This window comes from Pan paniscus, chromosome 15, assembly GCF_029289425.2.
Source record: "Pan paniscus chromosome 15, NHGRI_mPanPan1-v2.0_pri, whole genome shotgun sequence".
NCBI classification, from domain to species: Eukaryota; Metazoa; Chordata; class Mammalia; order Primates; family Hominidae; genus Pan; species Pan paniscus.
Genome location: NC_073264.2, coordinates 99,398,432 through 99,420,397, shown reverse-complemented (window position 1 = coordinate 99,420,397; position 21,966 = coordinate 99,398,432).

The window sequence follows — 21,966 nt, the reverse complement described above, 5'->3', positions numbered from 1 at the left end:
AGAAATTAAGAGTAACCATTTAGAAATTTTTATAGCAACTTCACATGGCACAGATATCCAGGGGCATCTCTATGGACTCATGTCAGTGAATAGAATAAAGATCCACAGAACTGGGTATATACCTGGAGGGACTAGCTCAAGAGGAATTTTAGGACCCCTTGTTCACAAAGTGTAAATAATGTCACCCTGGTGACCACAGAGCATCAAACCATCGGGCCCAGTGTGACTGCACGGGTCACAGGCCCATGACACCGGTCCTGGCTGAGTTATTTGCTGAGCCTCCTGGGTTGTGAGCTGCGTGCCAGTCATGCACAGTAGGACCATAGGAGTGTCCTGCTAAGGGCTGGAGGGAAACTGGTCCCCAGAGAAATTAGGGCTTACTTCTCTAGGTCCCAGTTAAGACCCCACCTTGCTCACCAAACCTTCCCCGATGACCCAGCCAGGAGGATTTTCCCAGCATGGCAAAGGATCTATGCTCACTTTTAGGAAATTTAGCACTTTCTTCCTTCCCTGACTCAGAGTTATTCACTGACCTGCTTCTGGTACATTCTTTCCCCCCTCCCTTCAGAGCCCCTCTCATGCTGGGTGCCATTAGCATTTTGTAAACTGCCTCTCCTGCCTCTCCCCATGTGGCCTGAGCAACTCAAAGACAAGGAATTGTGTCTTTTTCATTTTGACAAACATTGCCTTGGCTAACATTTGATAAGCACCAACTATATTCTCTGCAGTTTGCTACATAGAGATGAGAGTGGGTGGTTCTGCTCATGAGAAGTCCATAGTCAAAGGAAAAAGGATAGAGGGGTGACATGCAAGGACAAAGTGGGGTGTGCAGGTCACCTGCCAGGTCAGCACATAGGAGGGGATTCCTCTGAAGAAGCTACTTTGTTTAGTTCTCTCAAGGGCCAGGAAAGAAGGGAGTGAGGAAAAGCAAGAACGAAAGAAGGAAGGGTTGATTTATCTATCTAGAATTGACCCTGGCACCCAGCCCAGTACTGGAGGAGCAGAGCAGGCCATTCATGCTTACAGACACACCCTCCTGCTTCTCTCTGTCCCATTTACAGCAATAGTCCTTGCACTTGCTGACCACTGCTGTCCCCTTTGCTGTCCTCTATTCTCTTCTTGACATTCTATCCAGTCAAGCTTTCATTCCACCATCCTGCCCAGACAGTTCTCCCCAGAATTACTGGATGAGCCTTGTTATGACATCAGTGGCCAGCTCATGGCTTTCCCCAGTGAGGCTCAACAGCACAATGACCTGCTGCCTGTTCTCACCTTCTGGATGTCTACTTCATCCTCATTTACTCAATGCTCTGCATCACCCAGATCTCTAGACATGGGCGTGCCATAGAACTCAGTTGCCAAACACTTCTATTTTCTTTACACTCCCATTCCCTAGGTGGATTCATCTAGTCTTGTGTCTTTATTTTTAATTTTTTTAAATTTTTTAAAATTTTACTTTAAGTTATGGGATACATGTGTAGAACACGCAGGTTTGTTACATAGGTATACATGTGCCATGGTGGTTTGCTGCACCTATCAACCCATCATCTAGGTTTTAAGCTCTGCATGCATTAGGCATTTGTCCTAGTCTTGTGTCTAGTCTTGTGTCTTTAAATATCACTTCTGAAACTCTTACTTCTGCAGCAAGGACCTTCCCGTTTAACTCTATAGATAGGTACCTGCAACTGACTTACTGACAACTCCATGCCATGCTCACCAGGAAGCCCAAATATACCAGGTTCAGATGCAAATTCCTGATCTATCTTCTCCCAGCCAAACTACTCCTTCCCTAGTCTTCCCTAGCTCAGAAAATCGCAATTCTATCCCTCCTACCACTGCGCTAGAAATCTTACAGGAATCCTTTCTCTCTTCTCTGTTCAGAAATCCTTTTTGCTGTGCTGTCAAAATGCATCTGAAATATGGTAACTTCTCACCACATCCTCAGCTCCCTCCCGCAAATCCAGGTAAACTCACTTCTCACTTATATTTTCATAGCCCAACTGGTCACATCATCAGCCTCTCTCCCTCCAAGGCTGTATCGTCCAATATCATAGCTGCTAGGTACATGGAGTTGTATATATTTCAGTTTAATTTAAATTAAAGGAAATTAAGCATTCAACTGTTCAGTTGCACTCACCACATTTCAAGCACTCATTGGCCACCTGGGGCTAGTGGCAACATTATAGGACAGCACAGATATAAAACATTTACATTATTGAAGAGAGTTTTATTGCTCCAGCATCTATTCTCATCATAGCAACCATGGGGAGGTGGTTGTAACATATGCATATGTTAGTCCTCTGCTCAAACCTGTTCAGCAGTTTTCTTTTAAAAGACAAGGTCCATTCAGTGGCAAGTGACTGCATCATCTGCTGCTCTTGCCTATTTATTAATCCAACCTGATCTCCCAACTTCACATCATGCTACCGCCTCGCTCAATCTGCTGCATGACACTGACCTTCCTACTCCTACTTAAACATGCTGTGCATGCTCTCACCACAGGGCCTTTGCACCTGCTGTGATTCCTGCCTGGAATACTCTTCCCCTGGAAGCCCATATGGCTCAGGCCCTTCATTCCTTCCAGGGCACTGCTCCAATGCTGCCTTCTCCATGAAGCTGCTGCCTCCTTAGGCTTTCTTCAGAGAGTGTGTCAGCATTTAGCTGATTACATTAGCATTTTTACGTGTTTGGTTTTCATTGTGTGCTACGGAATGTAAGCCCTATGTGAGTGAAGACTTTTGCTTAAATGGTATCTCTCCAGAGCCCTAAACACTGTGTAGCACATAGTAGGTGCTCAGAATATATGTATTAAATTAATGAAGAAATTAAAAGAAGAGAGACACATAGGCGAGAAAATGCATTTCAATCATCCACAAAATTAAGATATAAATATGCTTATTAGGTACTTTATGATAGAAAATATTTACTCTCCACTCTGATTTCTTTACCACATGGATCCATGGATTAACCATGTACTCTATGTTGAGAAATATGAAATGGAATTCTAATTTTGTGGCTTCAGGTCTAGCTTTTAGTGTAGAAGGTATGCATTTGTCACAACGTGACAATGAAATAGTGAGTTTACGCTCTTCGGTTTATCAAACCCTCCTCCAAATCCGTATCTCAGCAGGAATGATTACACACAGCACCAGTGGAGGAAGCCCTTTCAGCAGGGCCTCTGCCCCAGAAAAGCTCACTTCATTAGTGGTGCATGAGGCATCCTAGCTGCTGGAACAAACATGCTCTGGAGTATATGACAGCTCAGTCAGGATGAAGGTGGAATTCTTACTCTTGGAAAGCGCAATGCCGATACTCCAACTGACAAACAGCTCTACTCCAAGGGAGGATTCAGGCTTTTGACTCCCATATCATAACCTCATCATCTTGAAAACATGGTCTCCAAGATTGCCAGGTATACCAGCATTAAGCCAGAAGTGGAGAGACAGCAAGGAGGATGTTGCCAGGGAGGTTTACCTGGACCAGGTCTGGAAGAGGTATACATCACTTCTGTTTAGCATCCTCTTAGCTAGAACTCACTCATAGCCTCACATACCTGCAAAGAGGTCTACAAAATATCATCTGTCCACATGTGCATGAAGAAGAGGAAATGGTGAACAGCTGACCACTGTCTCACAGGTAGCTAGTGTTGAGTACCAGATGAACGTGACAGAATTTGCAGTAGACAGAAGAGATGCAAAGTCAATTCCAGCTGACATTTGAAAAGGCTGCAGAGAAAAAGAATTTTGAAACTGTATGGACAAGAGTGTAGAATAGAAAGGAACAACTGAGCATGCATATGTTCAGGCCTCAGTGAAGTCTTTCTTTTTAAAAACTGCCTGAAAAAGGAGAAGAATATTCTGTTAGAAAGAGGAATTGGGGCAAGAATCTGGGATACTTGGAAAGCTGGGCTTGGATTGTCCTGTGTGGACGATGTCCAGGAGTGAGACTGGCTCACTGAAGCATACAGACACACATGCAGGCCAGGGGGTCCTCTCTGCAGCTGACAGAAGAGGAAACCAGCTGAGTGAAGGGAGTGACTTACTTAAGGGCACATGATTAGGGTCAGAGTTGAGGCCAGACCCTTACATCTAGGGTGTGCTCATATTGGAAGTGCTGAGAAGCACCAGCCTCACCCTCCCTATCATTAAGGATTTGAAGGCTCAAGCTAATCAGACCTCTGAAGTTTATTGCATTTTCATTTGTCCCATTCAGATAATAAGGCAGGCAATGTAAAACCAAATTAAAATTTGAAGCATGGTTACTTTATTAAAATATTTTGACTGCCCTTCAGCTGTTCTCTTCAGCTTCTGATCTTATCTCACAAGCATTTTAATTGCAACGGGCACAGATTTAAAGTCACCATACCTGCCCTAATGTAAACACCAGCACATTAAAGACACTCAGGGACTTCAGAGGCCAAGCTCCAGGGGATGGACAGAGGGTCTACTTCCAGCTTTTCTAGACTTCTGGCCTAGGAAAGTTCCTCTCCAGGCATGATGTGGGTCATCTGGGAATATTACCAGGAGAGGAAAGACACATTTTCAAAGCTTATTGTCATGCTAATGATAATGGCTGCTTATCCATTCCCCGTGTGCTTTCACATCCAATAGCTCATCTCATCTCCTCTTCACAACAGCCCAGAGCCAAGGAAAGGGCTTATCACATAGTAGGTTCACAATGTGTATTTGCAATGTAATGGATAGATGACTCCATGGAAATCAGTATAATGTGTTTTATAATTCTCATTGTGGAAAAGTGGAAACGACATCTCAGTGGTTTAATGATTTGCTGACAGACATCGGGTGGCTGACCTGGCAGTAGAAGCAGGTGTCTGAATTTGGGCCCAGAGCACTTTCCTTCCTAATAAAGCTTCCCCAAGTGCACAGGCCTACGCAGATGGGACCCGAGATGATTTTAGGCAATTCATGGCAATGGCATCAGATAACACCAAATCCCATTATGAGAACCAGTCTATCCTTTTCAACTTCATTTCAAATGCTTCAAGAGGAAGCTTCAAGTTGAGACTCAGATGCATGTGTATCTTTAACATCTTTATAATGCAGACTTGGAGTCTCCCTTCTTAACAGAGATGGTAAGGCATACCCTCAAGCCTCAGCAGGAAACAGCTTCTAGTTAGAATTTCATACCAATGTTCTATTCTCATTGTCTTTATTTTACCCTCATCTCTAATTGATGACAACGGAGACTGCTGCCCCTTTAAAAATGTAATATAGTGTGTGTACAAAAAACTGAAGTAAAAAAGTGATTCCATTAAAGGGAACAATAATGAGACAATAACATGAATGATAGATTAGCTGTGGCAAAAGCCATGAATGTCATCTAGCTTAGTAATAGAAGTCTGGAAATCATTACTTTTTATCAAGACACCTTCTTAGACAAACCAAAAGGACCTAAAATCTTTTATGTAAATAAAAGATAGAGAGTCTATAGGCAGAGTGTGAGTCCTACTTGAAGCATGGAGATTAGTCTGTGATATTGATCAGGTCTTGGCTAAGCTATCTGGCCGTCATACCCTTAATACAAATGCCACCTCCTTCATGAAGACTTTGACAATTTCTCCAGCCAGGGCTGATCCTTTTCTTGTTAAAATCCCTGAAATAATTTATCTGTAGCATTCTTAGGGCAACTGGGTTGCTTTGCTTTTTTTTAAGTCATTTACATGTGTTTCTCCATTTTTTTCCCCCAGTCCTCTTGAAATAAGTTCTAGAGCTGGGCGTGGTGGCTCAAGCCTGTAATCCCAGCACTTTGGGAGGCCGAGGTGGGCAGATCATTTGAGGTCAGGAGTTCGAGACCAGCCCAGCCAATATGGTGAAACCCTGTCTCTACCAAAAATATAAAAAATTAGCCGGACATGGTTGTAGGCACCTGTAATCCCAGCTACTTGGGAGGGTGAGGCAGGAGAATTGCTTGTACCCAGTAGGTGGACATTGCCGTGAGCCGAGGTTGTAGGACTGCCCTCCAGCCTGGGCAAAGGAGCAAGTCTCCCCTCCCCCGCCCCCCCCCCCCACCAAGAAAAAGTAAGTTCTGTACCTGACATCCTTGAATTTTCTTGAATTGAGTCAGTTCTACTCCTTCATGAGTATTGAAAAAGTACTCTGCAGGACTTTAGGTAGAGGGACAATGGTACAATAGATACTTATAGCAGGACTTGCTTCTCTGTGGGGAAGCAACTGGAAGCTATGCAAGAAATCACCTTGAGGGAGTGACTGGATTCCTGGGATCCCTAAATGGTATAAATCGCTGGCACAGCCTGGGGTTCTTAGCCATCTCAATTCTTTTCTGAGATAGCTCAGAAGACCTAGTTCCTTACTGGTCTTTAAACTCCATTCAACATTCCAACTCAGCCTTGTTTCTAGGAAACATCTTTTCTCTAGTGCAATGACCTGCAAAAATGAGCAGTGTTGGGTATCTCGAAATAAATAGAAATTTGCCAGAGAGGGAATGGAATTCCAGGAAAAAGGAATTGCATGTGCAGACGATTGAAGACATGAAACGGTTATACTCATCGAAGGGGTATTGGTGGGCTCAATGTGGTGGAACACAAGGTGAATGCGGATATGATGGTAAGGAGCTAGGTATGGGGGTGAAGTACATTTTTGCAAGGATGAGGAAATAATGTGCTAGTGTCTAAACTTCATCCTGAAAGTTAGAGAAATCCTCAGCAATGTTGAAGGAAGTGATGGAAGAACATGGTCAAGTTGTGTTTTGCATGGAAAGGCTTTTGCAGCGCCATGGTGTAGGAGAGTGGACTGAATGAGGCAGGCCTGGAAAACCCATGTGAATTTCCAGTTTGGAGCAGTAGCAGGGAGGGTAGGGAAGCTAGGGGCAGAGAGATGCGCAAGCAGGCCTATGCTAGGGAACCCTACTTTAGACCCCCATCATATCGAGCACACAAGAATATTCAGGAAGCATCCTCCAGAATAGAGCATAGATTGAACAATTTGCTCTGAATAATTAAATTTGCAGTTTTAAGCCCATCGCAGTAGAGTTTATTTATAATTGGAGCCACAGTTTGCATGCACTTTAAATGCAAAGAAGGGCTTTAACTGTCAAGTTATTATATTACTCAAGAGTTTAATTAATAACACACTAATTGTAGAAGCCAACATCAAGAGTCACACCATATTGTCCCTATTATGTTTGGAAACTGTTTGAAGTGATTTAGTAATTAAAAAAAGAACTTGAAAATTTAGCCTTATCTTCTCATAGATATGGAGGGTCTTTTGTTTCATGTGTTCTAGTACCTTTTTAAGATAGAGGGGTCTTTCTTTGGTTTTATGAAGATGAGCCTCTGAATAATATTTTTAGAATAGATACATGCCTGTATATTAAAACAAGCTAAAAGGCAACATGCTTGGATACTAATGGTTTTTTGGTAAGACATCTATCAAAAAGTTAAATCAAACAGTAAAATTTAAAAAATTAAACCTTAGAATTTGAGCTATAAGGGATGCCAGGCTTGATCGATTTTACCCTCAAACCTATTTTCCAAATGTGAAAGTGAGGTTAGTAAAGTCAAACGGTTGGTTTGAAAATGGTCAAATAACCAAAGTTCATCTCTTAATCTCTAAATTCCCTTCCACTTCTAAAATTTTATACTGTATCTATCTCTGACCAAAAATAATGCCTTCCCCTCTGAAAGACACCGACCTAACTAAAAGAGTATTTAGACAATTCATTAGCATCTGCCCTTCCTATCTAGAGAATAAACTTCTTCAAGGAAGAGCTCGTACCTTTTTCATCTTTGATGGCCATGAACTTGGTATTCCTAACTCAATGCCTGTTAATAGCTAATCATAAATACCTGTCAAATAAAACTAGATTTACCCCCCTGCCCTGACATTTCCTATTCTAAATACTACATCTACTTAAATCTTAAGTAAGCAATTTAAGTAAAACTTAAATCTACCTACAGCTTCTGGGCAGATACATTAACCACCACTTAGTTAAACCTAGGAGCCACTGACTTAAACTGTGTACCAAACCAGCCAAGGCAATTTAGCAAATACTTAATTTACCTGCTGCTGTGTGTCAAGATATCAGAAGCTGGGATACAGTGTTAAACAGAGCACACTACTCTGGGGAAAAAGTAAATAAATAAAAATTTCTCTTTATAAAATATATACATTTATAAATGTATATAAACATACACACACACACATATATATATAAATGTGCAAAGTAGAATTTTTCAAAAATATTCTGTGAATATAGATTTGAGGCCAGCGGACTTCCTGTAAGGAGCCTACTAATAGGCATTTTCTGTTTTGCAGGCCACACAGTCTCTGCCACAACCAAGCAACTCTGCCGCCATAGTGTGGAAGCAACCACAGGCAGTACATAAATGAATGAGCATGGCTGTAATAAAACTTTGTTTATTGACACTGAAATTGGAACTTCATGTAGTTTTTATGCGTCGTTATCCTTTTTGGACATTTAAAAATGCGAATCCATTTCTAGCTCTCGTGGTCTACAGATAGGTGGTGAGCCAGATTGGGCCCTCAGGGGCTGTAGTTTGCTGACCTCGTTGTCGCTGAGATACAGTCCTCCCTTAATTTTAAGGAGAAGATCTCTCGAACATAGAGGGAAGCAGCAGTTGGGTCTGAGGCAGAGGGCAGTCTGAATTTGGAAGGCCTTGGACAGGAGGCCCTAAAGGCAAGCTGGGCCAAGTTTTAAAGGGTTGTTGATGCCATGTCAAATAATTTTGAGTCTATCCTATAGACAACTGCGAGCTGAAGGAGAATGTTTGGCAGCAGAATGTTATAGTTACGTTTGGTTTTAAAGATCATTCTGGAGTGCCCCTCCCAACCCCTAACTCTGCTGAGAAGGGCCTGGAAAGAGGTAACAGCAGCCAGATAGCCAGCAAGGATGTGATTGCAGTAATCCAGGGAAAGGAACGTGCCAGAATGAGTTATTAAATCAACAGGAGTGTGTTGAACTGAAGCTTTAACACATAGCTAAGCAAGTTTGAGCAAACCTTCCAAGTCTAAACAGCTAACTAGGCAAAATAAACACTTACGGCTTGAGGAAAGTTTTGTCCTTATTTCTTCCCATAGGACACTAAACCCAGAAATACCATTTTGAGTGGATAATGGAGCAAAACCCTGCCAAGTCACCAGTGATTCCCGGCACAGAGAGGTTAAGGCATTTCTCCAAGACTACACAGCTAGTTCATGATCTGCCATGGTCACAAACCCTGGCCTCCTGTTAATTTCTATCCCTGCACTTTATAAGGTTTACATGCAGTTTTATTAGGTTGGTAAAAAAGTAACTGTAGCTTTTGCAATGGCAAAAACCACAATTACTTTGGCACCAACCTAATAGCTTCATAAAATGTCAGGGCGTGAACACAAACCAGGAAGTCAAGTATGCTGGCCCCTCTTAATAGCTCACGTATGGGGTGGCTCAACAGAGTCCTCCAGTAAAAGCGTAGGTGAAGCTGAAGCTCACAAACAAAATGTTGGGTAAAATAAGCCAGGCACAACGGAGTGCATGCTGTATGAGTTCGTTTGCCTGGAGCATGAAAACAGGCACAGCTAACATCAGCTGTTAGAAGTAGGATAGTGGTTAGTCTCTGGGAGCAGGTGGGTAGGTAAGGATTGAGAGAGTCTGAGGGAGCTTCCTGAGGATTGATGATGGAAGGTTTCCTGAGCTAGGAGAGGGTTCAATGGGCACATTTGATTTGTGAAAATGCCTTCAGCTGTACCCTTACATGTGCGCTTCTCAGTATGTATGCTATGTGCCTCAACAAAAGGTGAAAAACGTAGCCATCTATAGATATATCTGTATTTGTATCTATACCAATAACTATGTCTATATCCAGCTCAATATCTATGTCTATATCTGCATATATACATATAGACGGAGGTATAAATGAGTTATAGATAAATAGGTATAAACCGTATCTATATATCTGTGTCTATCTAAAGTTTTTAATGTTTTCTTATTATAATAAAACAAACTGATCCTACACTTGGAAAATTATTTATTCTCCCTGAAACTCAGATTATGAATCTGTAAAATGAAGATTATTAAATACAGCCTGACCCATAGCAGAAGCTCCATAAAGGTCTTAGTGAGCTCCCTTCGTCCTGCACACTTTTTTCCATGTGGCCTTGCTGGAGTGGAGGTGCCCAAGATGTAGAAGTCTTCCTGGGTGATCAGATGTCCTGCCGTGGTCTGGAGCCTTGGGCAGGTTCTACTCACCCCATCCAGAACTCCGCTGGGAGCGTCGTTATCCACCTACCAGGGAGTCCTCTCAGCTCACCCTTCACATCTGTCAGAGGTTGATGTAACTGGTCGGCTAGGATTCTGTATTACCAAGTTCCTGGTCCAAATATCAAATACCACAAAATACCATCTTGATTTCTAACAGCTTTCTTGTCTGGTAAATAAGGTTAATAATAAGAGTCTTTCTCATCTCCCAGAGCTACTGTAAAGATCAAATAAGATAATAAATGTGAAAGCATTTTGTCTTCTTTAAAGATATACACAATCGTAAGGTTTAGCTAACTTAGTGACTCAATGCTGTGCATGTCTTCTCACAGGTCCGTCACCCCCACTGGAATTTGATCTCTGCAAGGTGAGGGCAGGGTTTCCCTCATCACTGCAACCCTGGAGCCTAAGGCACACAGCCTGGGACAGAGCCGTTGTATGACAAATATCTGAATGAGTGACAAGTCCTTGCGTGATCATATATTCCCAGTCTTTCATGAAGAAATGCCACATGTCAGCAACAACTCCATGGTCGTCCATCCCTTATAAATTTTCAACATATTTTCACTGAATTTTACAATCTATGCCTTGGATGTCAAAACATATGTTAGGAACAACAAACAGTAATAAATGACGACACCATGATAACCACAGAAAATCGATGATAAAACAGGAAAACAATATCTTATTACTGGCTCGAGTGAAATAGAAATCAGGGTACATTTTCATGATTAGGAATTAGATTAGAAAATTGACAACATGATAACTTTTAACAAAAATAAGATTCAGCAGTCTTGCAGAATGTAAAAGGCATGATGGTAATTCACAAGCTGTAATATGGTATTTTGTGGTGTCACTAATGTTATATGAACCATTTCATCTGTGAGAAGATTACCTGTAGGTTTGAATCTGAAGGTGTGTTTTATTACATATTTTAAAGGCAACCTGATGATGTCCATTTCACAACGTGTAAATACAAGAAAAAGTTCTTTTGTTTAATTTACCAATTTCTAAGTCACAGATGTGCAATTTGTAGGCTCCTAATGATTTACAAATTCCTGTAATCTTATTTTGTAGGCTATGATGTGAGAAAGCCGTGGAAAGAAAATACAGGAAGAAATAACAGGAAGGGGGTCCCCTCCATTCTCTGTGTTGTTGTAATTTATGAGAAGATGAGAAGGGATCTGTCTGATAAGCAATTCCACTCACTCTGGGTAGAAGTGGAGTTGATATCATTCGTTGATATGGGTCAGTACAGTTTATTCGCCCTGTTCCAATTTTTTGGTTATGCATTCAGGTTTTAAAATATTCAGCCTCAAAATGCAGTGCACACAATTTTGAGATCCATTTTCCACTGTGGGTCTCCGAATGGGATGCAAACCCGATAAAGGTCTCATGGGTGAAATTTAAAATTTGTCCCATTTGATGTGAATCCAATAGGATTTATAGCAGCAACAACAAAGATAGTCAGATATTTTCCGGTTTTAAATGGGAATGTTAGTACTTGTGAAAGGCATCAACGTGATGTTGCCTGGAGGACTGAGGTCTTTTAGCCACAGAACTGATAAAGAGAAAGGAAAAAAAATCAAATCAAATCAAAATACCGAATGAGCTTCCCCAGGCTGGTCAGAGTTCAAGCTTCAGGACTCAAGGATGGGTCAAAATCAAAGCTTTTGCAACATGGGAAGGAGGTATCACGGGTGCTCCTGATGTCAGCCTAAACGTGGCACTTCAGTAGTCTCTCTTAATCTCTGCAATCCACTTTTCAGAGGGAGTGGGTGGCTTTGCCAGGATCTCACAGCATCGAGGTGGGCTCTGAACTTGGATGTGTCTGACTCCAAAGCCCAGGCTTCTTATAAATTATAGTCCAAAGCAGAGCCCTTAGGAAGGAGAAAGGAGGGCACTATGAATAATTATACCAGGACAGCAGAGTGCAACCAGAACAGACCCAGGTAAACTTCAGAGCAGCATGCCTGTAGCTCCTACTCCTGGGAACATGGGACCCCATTGCCCCACGTAGCACAGAAACAGACAAACAGGAGCACCGTATATTTTGTGAAAATGGAAGGGGGCTACAGGACCCTTTGCCCAGAATCCACACTACTACCCCGACACAGAAACAGTTCCTGGATGCCAGTTCACAGGGTTTGCAATACAGATTTAGTATCCCTTATCCAAAATGCTTGGGGCCAGAAGTGTTTCAGATTTCCAGTTTCTTCAGACTTTGGAATATTTGTATGCACATAATGAGATATCTTGGGGATGAGACCCAAGTCTAAACACATTTTTTTTAATGTTTCATATGCCTTATACACATAGCCACAAGGTAATTTTTATACAATATTTTCAATAATTGGTGCATGAAACAAAGTTTGTGTTAAGTAATTATGTGTGGAATTTTCCACTTGTGACATCATGTTGGTGCTCAAAAGTTCTGGATTTTGGAGCATTTCAGATTTTGGATTTTGGGATTAGGGGTGCTCCTCCTGTACACACAAAGCAGGGGGCAGGGGCTGGCATGTGCACAAGAATTCCTGGGGGCCAGGCCTCTGCCATGCCCCTTCTCTGGGGAGCAGTCCCTCTCCTCCCCAGCTGCAACGTTGAGAACAGAATGGAAGCTTCCCGCTGGCCCCAGGGAATAATCTAATGTCTCTCACCTCCTTCCCCACATATACACACTTCCCAAATGATTGGTCCAGGCCTGTGATCCAACCTGGGCCAATTAGGAACCTTCCCCCAAATTTCTTACTTGGGGTTGGAGCCCTGTAAATTGCTGCTGCCGGCCAACAAGGAGAGTGCAGCAGGGGTGAGAGGCAGGAGGTGAGGGTCCCTTCCAGGAAGTGTCTGACCCTAGCCTTCCCCAGCTGCTCCCTCACCTTTCACAAAATGTGAGCCAGTGCAACCCCCACTTTGTGATTGGGCTAATCCTCCCTCTGTTCCTATACTAGCAACTCAAAGGGTTCTAGATAATGTGAGTCCTACAGACGGCACCTGGCTGATGTGAGGGACTGTGAGGTAGGGGTGGCAGAGCAGTGAGCCAGGTGCCCGGACAAGTCTGCAAGCTCCAGTAGGCAGAAAATTGTCACTACCCAAAGTGTGCTCCATCAGCCAATAGTGTGAACATCCCCTAGGAACTTACAGGAATGTAGAACCCTGGAACCACTGAATGGAAGTCTGCATTTTCACAAGATTCCCAGGACATTTATATGGCATTAAAGTTAGAAATGCACTTAACTCAAGGACAATAACACCATCTGTTGATTCAGTGGTATAAATTCATCAACAGTGGACCAAGGGCAAAAACCTGGCTTCACTCTCTGGGGCTGTCATTGAGAGAAAGCAGTGTGTATCTGGATACAAGGACTGTTAGATCTCATTTCGTCCACATGCAAGTGGAAATACTGAGGCCCAGGAAAGTAGAGTGAGGCCCCTGAAACCTCATAGCTGGTTCCATGTGCTGAGTCTAGGACAAAGGGGCTGTTTCATCCTATCGCATCATAAAGATAGGCCAGTTCTTAGCCTTTCTTTCTTTCTTTCTTTCTCTTTCTTTCTTTCTCTTTCTTTCTTTCTTTCTTTCTTTCTTTCTTTCTTTCTTTCTTTCTTTCTTTCTTTCTCTCTCTTTCTTTTTTTCTCTTTCTTTCTCTCTCTCTTTCTCTCCCTTCCTTCCTTCCTTCCTTCCTTCCTTCCTTCCTTCCTTCCTTCCTTCCTTCTTTTTATGTTTTTTATTTTCTGGAGTCTTGCTCTGTCACCCAGGATGGACTGCAGTGGCGCAATCTCGGCTCACTGCAAGCTTCGCCTCCCGGGTTCATGCCATTCTCCTGCCTCAGCCTCCCGAGTAGCTGGGACTACAGGCACCCGCCACCACGCCCGGCTAATTTTTTGTATTTTTAGTACATGGTCTCTATCTCCTGACCTCATGATCCGCCTGTCTCAGCCTCCCAAAGGGCTAGCATTACAGGCTTGAGCCACTGCACCTGGCTCTTTTCTTTCTTACTCATTACCCCTCTGTGTTCAGATCTGTGTAGAGGAACGGTTATGTGTATAGAGTACACAGCTACTCTAGGTCGCCTTATCTGTCCCAAAGTGACAGTCTTCCCTACCATGACAACATGCTCATTTGCTGAGCTGTACATGGGCTACAATTTCACCCCCCATAATTCATCTATTGAGAATCTCTAATAGCTTCATAAATCTGGGAAGCAAGAAAATCATCAACTTCTCTTAAGCTTAAATTAAGTTCAGATCCTTCTTTCCATATAAGTCACAGCAAAAGCTTTGCTTTTCATTCTGCTCCACACGTATTTATGGGCATCTACCAGTACTCAGTGCTTCCTCCTATCACTCCACATGCAGGCCTCTAATCACGATTCATATTTGGACAGAAACTTGAAGTTTACAAAGCCCTTTTACATGTGTGTCCTTATTTGATCCAAACAAATGATAAATGCAAAAAAAGCTTTTGCATTGAGGTACAGATGCTAGTTAATACAGTAATAATATTAATGCTGATAATCATGTTAAATTAAGAGTAGTGATAATAATAAGCCTTATGGGACAGGTATTCAAACATAAAAACTTTCATTATTTATGGGTTGATCTTTATATCTAGATCCTGTGAGAGTTGCCCTGATGCAAAGTGAAAATCGGCGATGCCTGTGCTCATCACTTCTGTCATGCTTTGGCTAGTGTGGTAATCAGAATAATGGACCTCTCTTAATGGACCTCTAGAGAGGTCCCTGTCTGAATCCCCACAACCTGTGACTATACTGCCTTATATGGCAGAGGAACTTTTCAGGAAAGATCAGGAATATGAACCTGGAGATAGGATGATTATCCTGGGTTATCCCGGGTAATCGTATCATATGAATCCTTCAAAGTGGAGAAGCTTTTCCAGCTTTTGTGGGGATGAAGATGTGAACATTGAAGAATGTAGAGTGGAATGCTACCTGGCTGGCTTTGAAGATGGAGGAAGGGGGTCAGAAACCAAGGAATTCTGGTGTCCTCTAGTAGCTGGAAAAGGCAAAGAAATGAATTCTACCCTCAAACCTCCAGGGTGACTGACTAACAGACATCTTGCTTTTAGCCTGATGAAACCTATGTTGGGTTTCTAAACTATCAAGAAGGTAATACATTTCTGTTGTTTAAGCCAGGGCTCCCCAGTCCCCGGTCACAGATGGGTACTGGTCCATGGCTTGTTAGGAACTGGGCTGCACAGCAGGAGGTTAACAGGAGGGTAAGTGAAGCTTCGTCTGTATTTACAGCCACTCCCCATCACTCACATTACCGCCTGAGCTCCTCCTTCTGGCAGATCAATGGCAGTATAAGATCCTCACAGGAACACAAACCCTACTGTGAACTGCACATGTGAGGGATCTAGGTTGTGTTCTCCTTATGAGAATCTAATGCCTGATGATCTGTCACTGTCTCCCATCTCCCCAAGATAGGACTGTGTAGTTGCAGGAAAACAAGCTCAGGGCTCCCACTGATTCTACATTATGGTCAGTTGTATTTCATTATATATTATAATGTAATAAAAATGGAAATAAAGTGCACCATGAATGTAACGTGCTTGAGTCATCCCCAAACCATCCCCTGCTCCCAGTCCGTGGAAAATTGTCTTCCTCAAAACCACTACCTGGTGCCAAAAAGGTTGGGGATCACTGGTTTAAGCTACCAATTTTGTGCTCAGTTTTTACAGCAGCAACTGAAAACTCATATGGCTACATTATTATCAGAAAAAAAAAACACACAGAATGGTCTCTGGATCTTTGATCAGGAACAGCACGAGTGAAGAGCAACATCGTTTACAATCCTAAAAAGATTCCTCCCCAGCAGCACAGCAGATGAGGAAGGTGCCACATCAGATTCCAATTTGCTCAGTAGTCCTGTGAAGCGATTGGGAGCCAGGCTGGTTGGGTTAAAATCTGATGTGCATCAGTAAGCAGCTGTGTGACCCTTGACAGATGACCCAACCTCTCTGTGTCTCAGTTCCTTACACTAAAAATGGGAATAATAATGATACGAATGTCATAGTCCTGTGTGAGGGTGGATTAAGTTGACATACGTAAGCACTAACATAGTGCCTGATACACAGTAAGTGCTATACACATTTTGGACTCTCCTTAAATTTACTTTAGAAATTGTAGATTAGCCTACAAATTTATTTAAGAGAAGATAAAAAAAAGATTCAAAACTTTAGGAATTTAGAAAGAATATAATCCATGGAGTCAGATTCAAGTCACAGCTCAGCTGAAGGGATATGCAGTTTATTTCACTTCTTTGGCCTTCAGTTTCCACCCTCTAAACAACAACAACAACAAATAAACAAAACAACGAAAACTACTCAGTGGTATTAATATAACGTTGAAATGCGGTATCATCAATAGACAGAGCTGTCTCTTCGATTTGAGGGCCACACACAGCTGCCGCATGTCTCTTAGCCCATTGCGTCTTCGTCTTCCCATGAGGCTTAAGTGTTCTACCACTGATTCTCCCCCTACCAGGATTTACGTTGCATACAAACTGCCTCTTCAAAGGCAGGCTAATGCGTGCCTGACATAGTTATTATTAAATGGCTTTGGTGTAAACACCTACTTTTATTATTGCATTATAATAATGAAATATCGGCAGTAGATTAAAGTCCCTGTGCCAAACAGCACGCCTTCCCTTTGGCAAGCCTGGCCATGGTTTTGTGGGTGGATGCTCCCAGCTCCTGGAAATTGAGTGGCTGGCCACCTTAAATAAAAAGTCCCTGGCAATCTGAAAGAATATTTACTTTCTGGAGCATACTTTAAAGGATGACTAACTGGCCCTATGAAGCTGTACAATTGGGCAAGGGATTAGCAAAACCCCAAGGGGTAAGTTGCCTCCTAGGTAATTAGCATATCGAAATAGCCAACTGACCACTGAGAATTGTGTTGTCATTGAAAGGAGAGGGGTGCTTGGGATTCTGTGTGGTTCCCTAGCGCTACTGAGCCACTGTGGGTTTTCAGAAATGCAGGGATTGTTGCTCTCTGGGGACTGCTCGATTGCCACAGTTCACTCCAGATTTCATCTGTGGAAGGAGGCCTACTTACCTTGAGCATATGCAAGATGCGTGCTGCTTCTTCTCTCTCCTCTTTGATCCCCTCACCCTCTCCTACTCCTCTTCTGACAACATTGCATCTCAGCCCTTTCACGTAGCTGACTCTTAGCTGACTTAAAGGTCTTAGTTAGCATCCCTGACAGATGGAAAAAGCCAATGGAAGATGGTGGAAGGAAGCCATTGTGAGGGGTTCAGTTCAATTCAGTGGAGATACGGGAAATGTGAATTATGGGGGCATGAGGGCATTAGCTCTTAGAGGAATAGGGGGCTTAGAAAGAGCCCATCTCTTAGTTGTACAGCTTGAACATGGAGACAAAAGGCCTGGGCTTGAGACTCTCAGTTTGCATCATGGACTCAGTTTCCACATCTACGAAATGGGCATGACTAACATTATTTGGAAATGTTACGCACATAAACAGAATATATGTAAACTCTGCAGCATGCTGCATGCCACCTGGCAGGTGGTCAACATCAGCTCCTTTTTAGTGATGGGGTCGGTGGGGGTAGGGCGAGAATTGCTTGGAATATGTGAAGAAAACTTCCCCCACTATCACCGTGTGGCCTCAGATATGTTATTTAATCTCTCGGACCTTCACCTACCAAACCTAAATAACACCCTCCCCTCGCCTCCCTCCCTGGAGGTGCTGGTCTGGCTACTGGCTACTGAAACGCAGATGCTTACCTGCTGTCTTCAAGATCTGAAGCCACATAGGGTCCTTTTTCAAGATCTGGAGGTGACGGGTTTACTCAGCCACAAAGGGATTAATTGAGAATGAAGGCACCTACCTACAGAATGATGTTTGGATAAAGTTGACATGAATAGTTACATGGCAAAATTGCATAACACAATTGCAATTTTGGTGTTGTATGAAACTTCAACCTCTTCTCTCCAGTGTCTAGGAAACCTCCTGGTAGTTGGGACTTAGAAAAATGTCTCAGCTCTGGTACCATTTCAATTCTGTTTTTTGATGTCTGGATTCTAGGAGGTTGCGGATGCTCTTCGAATCCCTTCCAGGACCATGGAGTTTATTTCAACCAGGGCCTTCAACATCAGTACTGAGAATTCTTTTTTTCTGTATGATTCTGCATTTTACACAGTTAGGTCAGTCTCCATGAAATACACTTCTAGAGAGGTCCCTTTCCTCCAGTATTCTCTATTCATGAAATGAAAACACTTGGTTTGGCCAAACAGGTTCTTCCTGCAACATCTTCTCTGTCTCTCTCATTGTTTTTCTCTGAACCTTCCTCTCCTACCCTTCCTCAACCAACATCTTTTCCTCTTATCTTTTATGCTTTGGCTCAGTTAAAGGTCCTTTTAGGAGCCCTCTCTAACTTCAAAGGTCAGGGATTGATGGCCTTCCATTTCACCCTGCTCTTCACCAAATCAGAGCTTTTTTTAAAAAAATCTAACATTCTATCTATTATCTATCTATCTATCATCTATCTATCTATCTATCTATCATCTATCTATCATCTATCTAATCTATCAATCATCTATCTATCTAGCTAGCTATCTATATCTATCAATCACCTATCATTGATGCAACTATATTCTATCTACACATACATATACATACATACATACATACACATATACATCTATGGTTTAAAATTAAAATAAGACTAGATAGATCTTAATGGAGAAAAGCAAACCTCTGCCCTAGCCCTGTTCACACCCAATATCTGCCCCCTAGAAGAAAACGCTTTTGAATGTTTAGGTGTTTTTGCTTTTTATTTATCTCTATATATTTATAATAACCTGCTTACATAGCTACATATTTTATGCTTATTGTAGGGAATATCTGTTGACTTTCTATGATACAAAATGAGCACTGGAAATTTGCATGCCCTCTCCCATGCACGTGCAGAAATACACAAATTGTGCATTTCTCCCTCCTCTTGTTACTGTTCAGTTTTTGATTGACTCAGTATATAATGATCCTGACATCATGGCCATGTCTGTGTTGTCCATGCTGAGTCACAGGGAGTGTGATGATTGGACTTCCCTTCTTGTACAGTTTCACTGAGTTAACCACTACCTCGTCTGTTTAAGTCATTGTTGCTCTTTTCCGTATCCTTACTTCTAATTCATCTCTGAACTCTCTCTGGTACATGTTTTTCCTAATGCAGTTGAGAATCAGATCATCTGTAGGGTCTGTTTTGTTCTAGGAAAAGTCTTTTCTGGAGCTTTCTATACTCCTGCTTTTGTCTGGTCTTATTTTTCTGCAAACCACACATATAGTCCTAGAAATTCCTTCCTTCCTGATCCTGGAAATTCCTTTCACTTCTGCCCTTGATTGGTCTTTTTTCCCTGCATTCTGTGTCCCCCTTGTTCTTAGTTATCACCTTTGTTTGGGGCGCACAGTCTTCTGTCATTCCTGGAGAAAGGACACAGGATATGTATGGGCATGTCCTTATCCGACCTTCCCACTTGATTGTAGTTTGGCAGCTAGGCATGGAATTCTAGGTTAGACTATCTTTCTCTCTGAGTCTAAGGACAACGAGGCACTGCCTTCCCGCTCCCAGGGCTGCTGAGAAGCCAGTGTCATACAGAGTCTTAACGACATGAATGCCACTTGTTTGTTCTTGCTCTCTGGAAGCTTTACGAATCTTCTTTGTATCTCCAGTGTTCTAAAAGTGGCCGTGCTAGGTTAATTCTATGTCTTTGCTATTGTGAATAGAGCTGCAATGAACATGCGAGTGTGTGTGTCTTTCTGATAGAATGAATTATTTTCCTTCGAGTTCACTTAGTTTACATGATCGTGTAGATCTTGCAAATGTTGAAACATTTCATCATACTATATGAAAAACACATTGGTTAATATCACCAATCTCATTACAAAAAGTCCTTAAGAATTGGGAAGCTGTCAAATTCATGGAGAGATACAGAAAACTTTCAAAATTCGAATTTTCACTGGAGATTTTGAATTTTATCATTAAAAACAGATTGTTAGCTGTTTTCCTAACAGGCGCACTTCACTAACTTTTAATAAACTATCTGATAGCAAAATAACAACAAAATAAAAATGACAGTCCTTCCTTGGGTCATTTTACACCAATCGTGCAGAACACTTCGAGGACCTTTTAAATTGTGTTTTGATTATCTTCCCTGTCTGCAATCATTTTTGTTTTATCATTGCTTACGCCTCTTTTTTTTTTCTTTTGAGGTAAAATTTACATTCAATAAAGTGTACAAATCTTAAGTGTCCCACACTGATGAGTTTTGACTGATGCATACACCAGTGCAACCGAAAGCACAGTCCAGATAGAGAACATTCCCATCGCAGAAAAGACCTCTCTGCTTGCTCCTCAAGTAGGGAGAAGGAGGCACTCTCTACTTCTCTACCAAAGAAAAGGCGCTTTGGACTTCTTCATGATGCACTAGTTTGGCATTCAGGAACTGTATATAAAAGAAATAACATTGCATACTGTCTGTGTCCAGCCTCTTTACCTTGACATGTTTCTGGGATTTCTCTATACTGTTACCTGTAACCATGGTGTGTTCCTTCTTATTTCTGAGTATTATTTCATGTACTATCAATTGCCATTCAGGGAACCCCTGGGGTGTTTCCAGTTTGGGGTTATTATGAATAAAGCTGAAGTTAATATTTTGTGCAGTTCTTCCAGTAAACATCTTTTTATTTCTACTGGGTATATACCTAGAAGTGGAATGTTTAGGTCATAGGGTAGAACGATGTTCAGATTGTTTTCAGAAACTGCCAGAAGTTTTTCCAATATAATTCAACCATTTTTACTACCATTAACAGTACATGAGCATTCTAATTGTTCCACATCCTTGTCAACGTTTGGCTTTGTCAGTCATTTTCATTTTAGCTGTTTTGGTGACTATATAGTGGTATCTTGTTATGATTTTTATTTGTATTTTTCTGATGGCTGATGATGTTGAGCATTTTTTTATGTCCTTATTGGCCATTTGTCTATATTCTTTATATTCTTTCATGAAGTGTCTGTTGTCCATTTTTTACTGGGTTATTTGTCTTCATATTATTGATTTGAAGGGGTTCATTATATATCCCATATACATATGACATATGTATGTATCCTTTGTGAAACTATTCAGATACTTTAAAAATTTTTAATTGTGCAAAATATATACAGCATAAAATCCACCATCTTAATCATTTTTCAGCGTGTAACTCAGTAGTGTTAAGTGCTAACACACTTTTAATCCCGAGACAGTTTTCTTTTGCTCCAAATGTTTTCTTTTAATAGTGTCTTATTCTTTTGCAATAGATGCAGTATCTTCTTTTATTTCTCTAAATTATATAATTATCTTCTGTTCCCTGTAGTGTCTCCTTTTCCTTTTAGATTTAGAGTCTGAAGTTCATGCTTTTCTCAAATACATATGATCCTTTGTTGCCCATTGACAATGAACAGCATGGAGCCATAACTTGTGTGGAGGCTGCGTGTGCTGGGTGAGATTTGTCAAACACTTTGCTTTAAAATAGATAAAAGACTTAGCTCTTTCACTGGTTCAACTCCAAATTTTAATGTTTGTAGGTCCTGGATCATCAGCTGCTCAGAGTTTCCAATGATGATAAAGCTCCAATCCCTTGCCTGGCCTCTCTCATCCTAACCATGTTCTGGTGGACAGGTAGGGGAAGTGAATTGAGGCAATGGGTGCA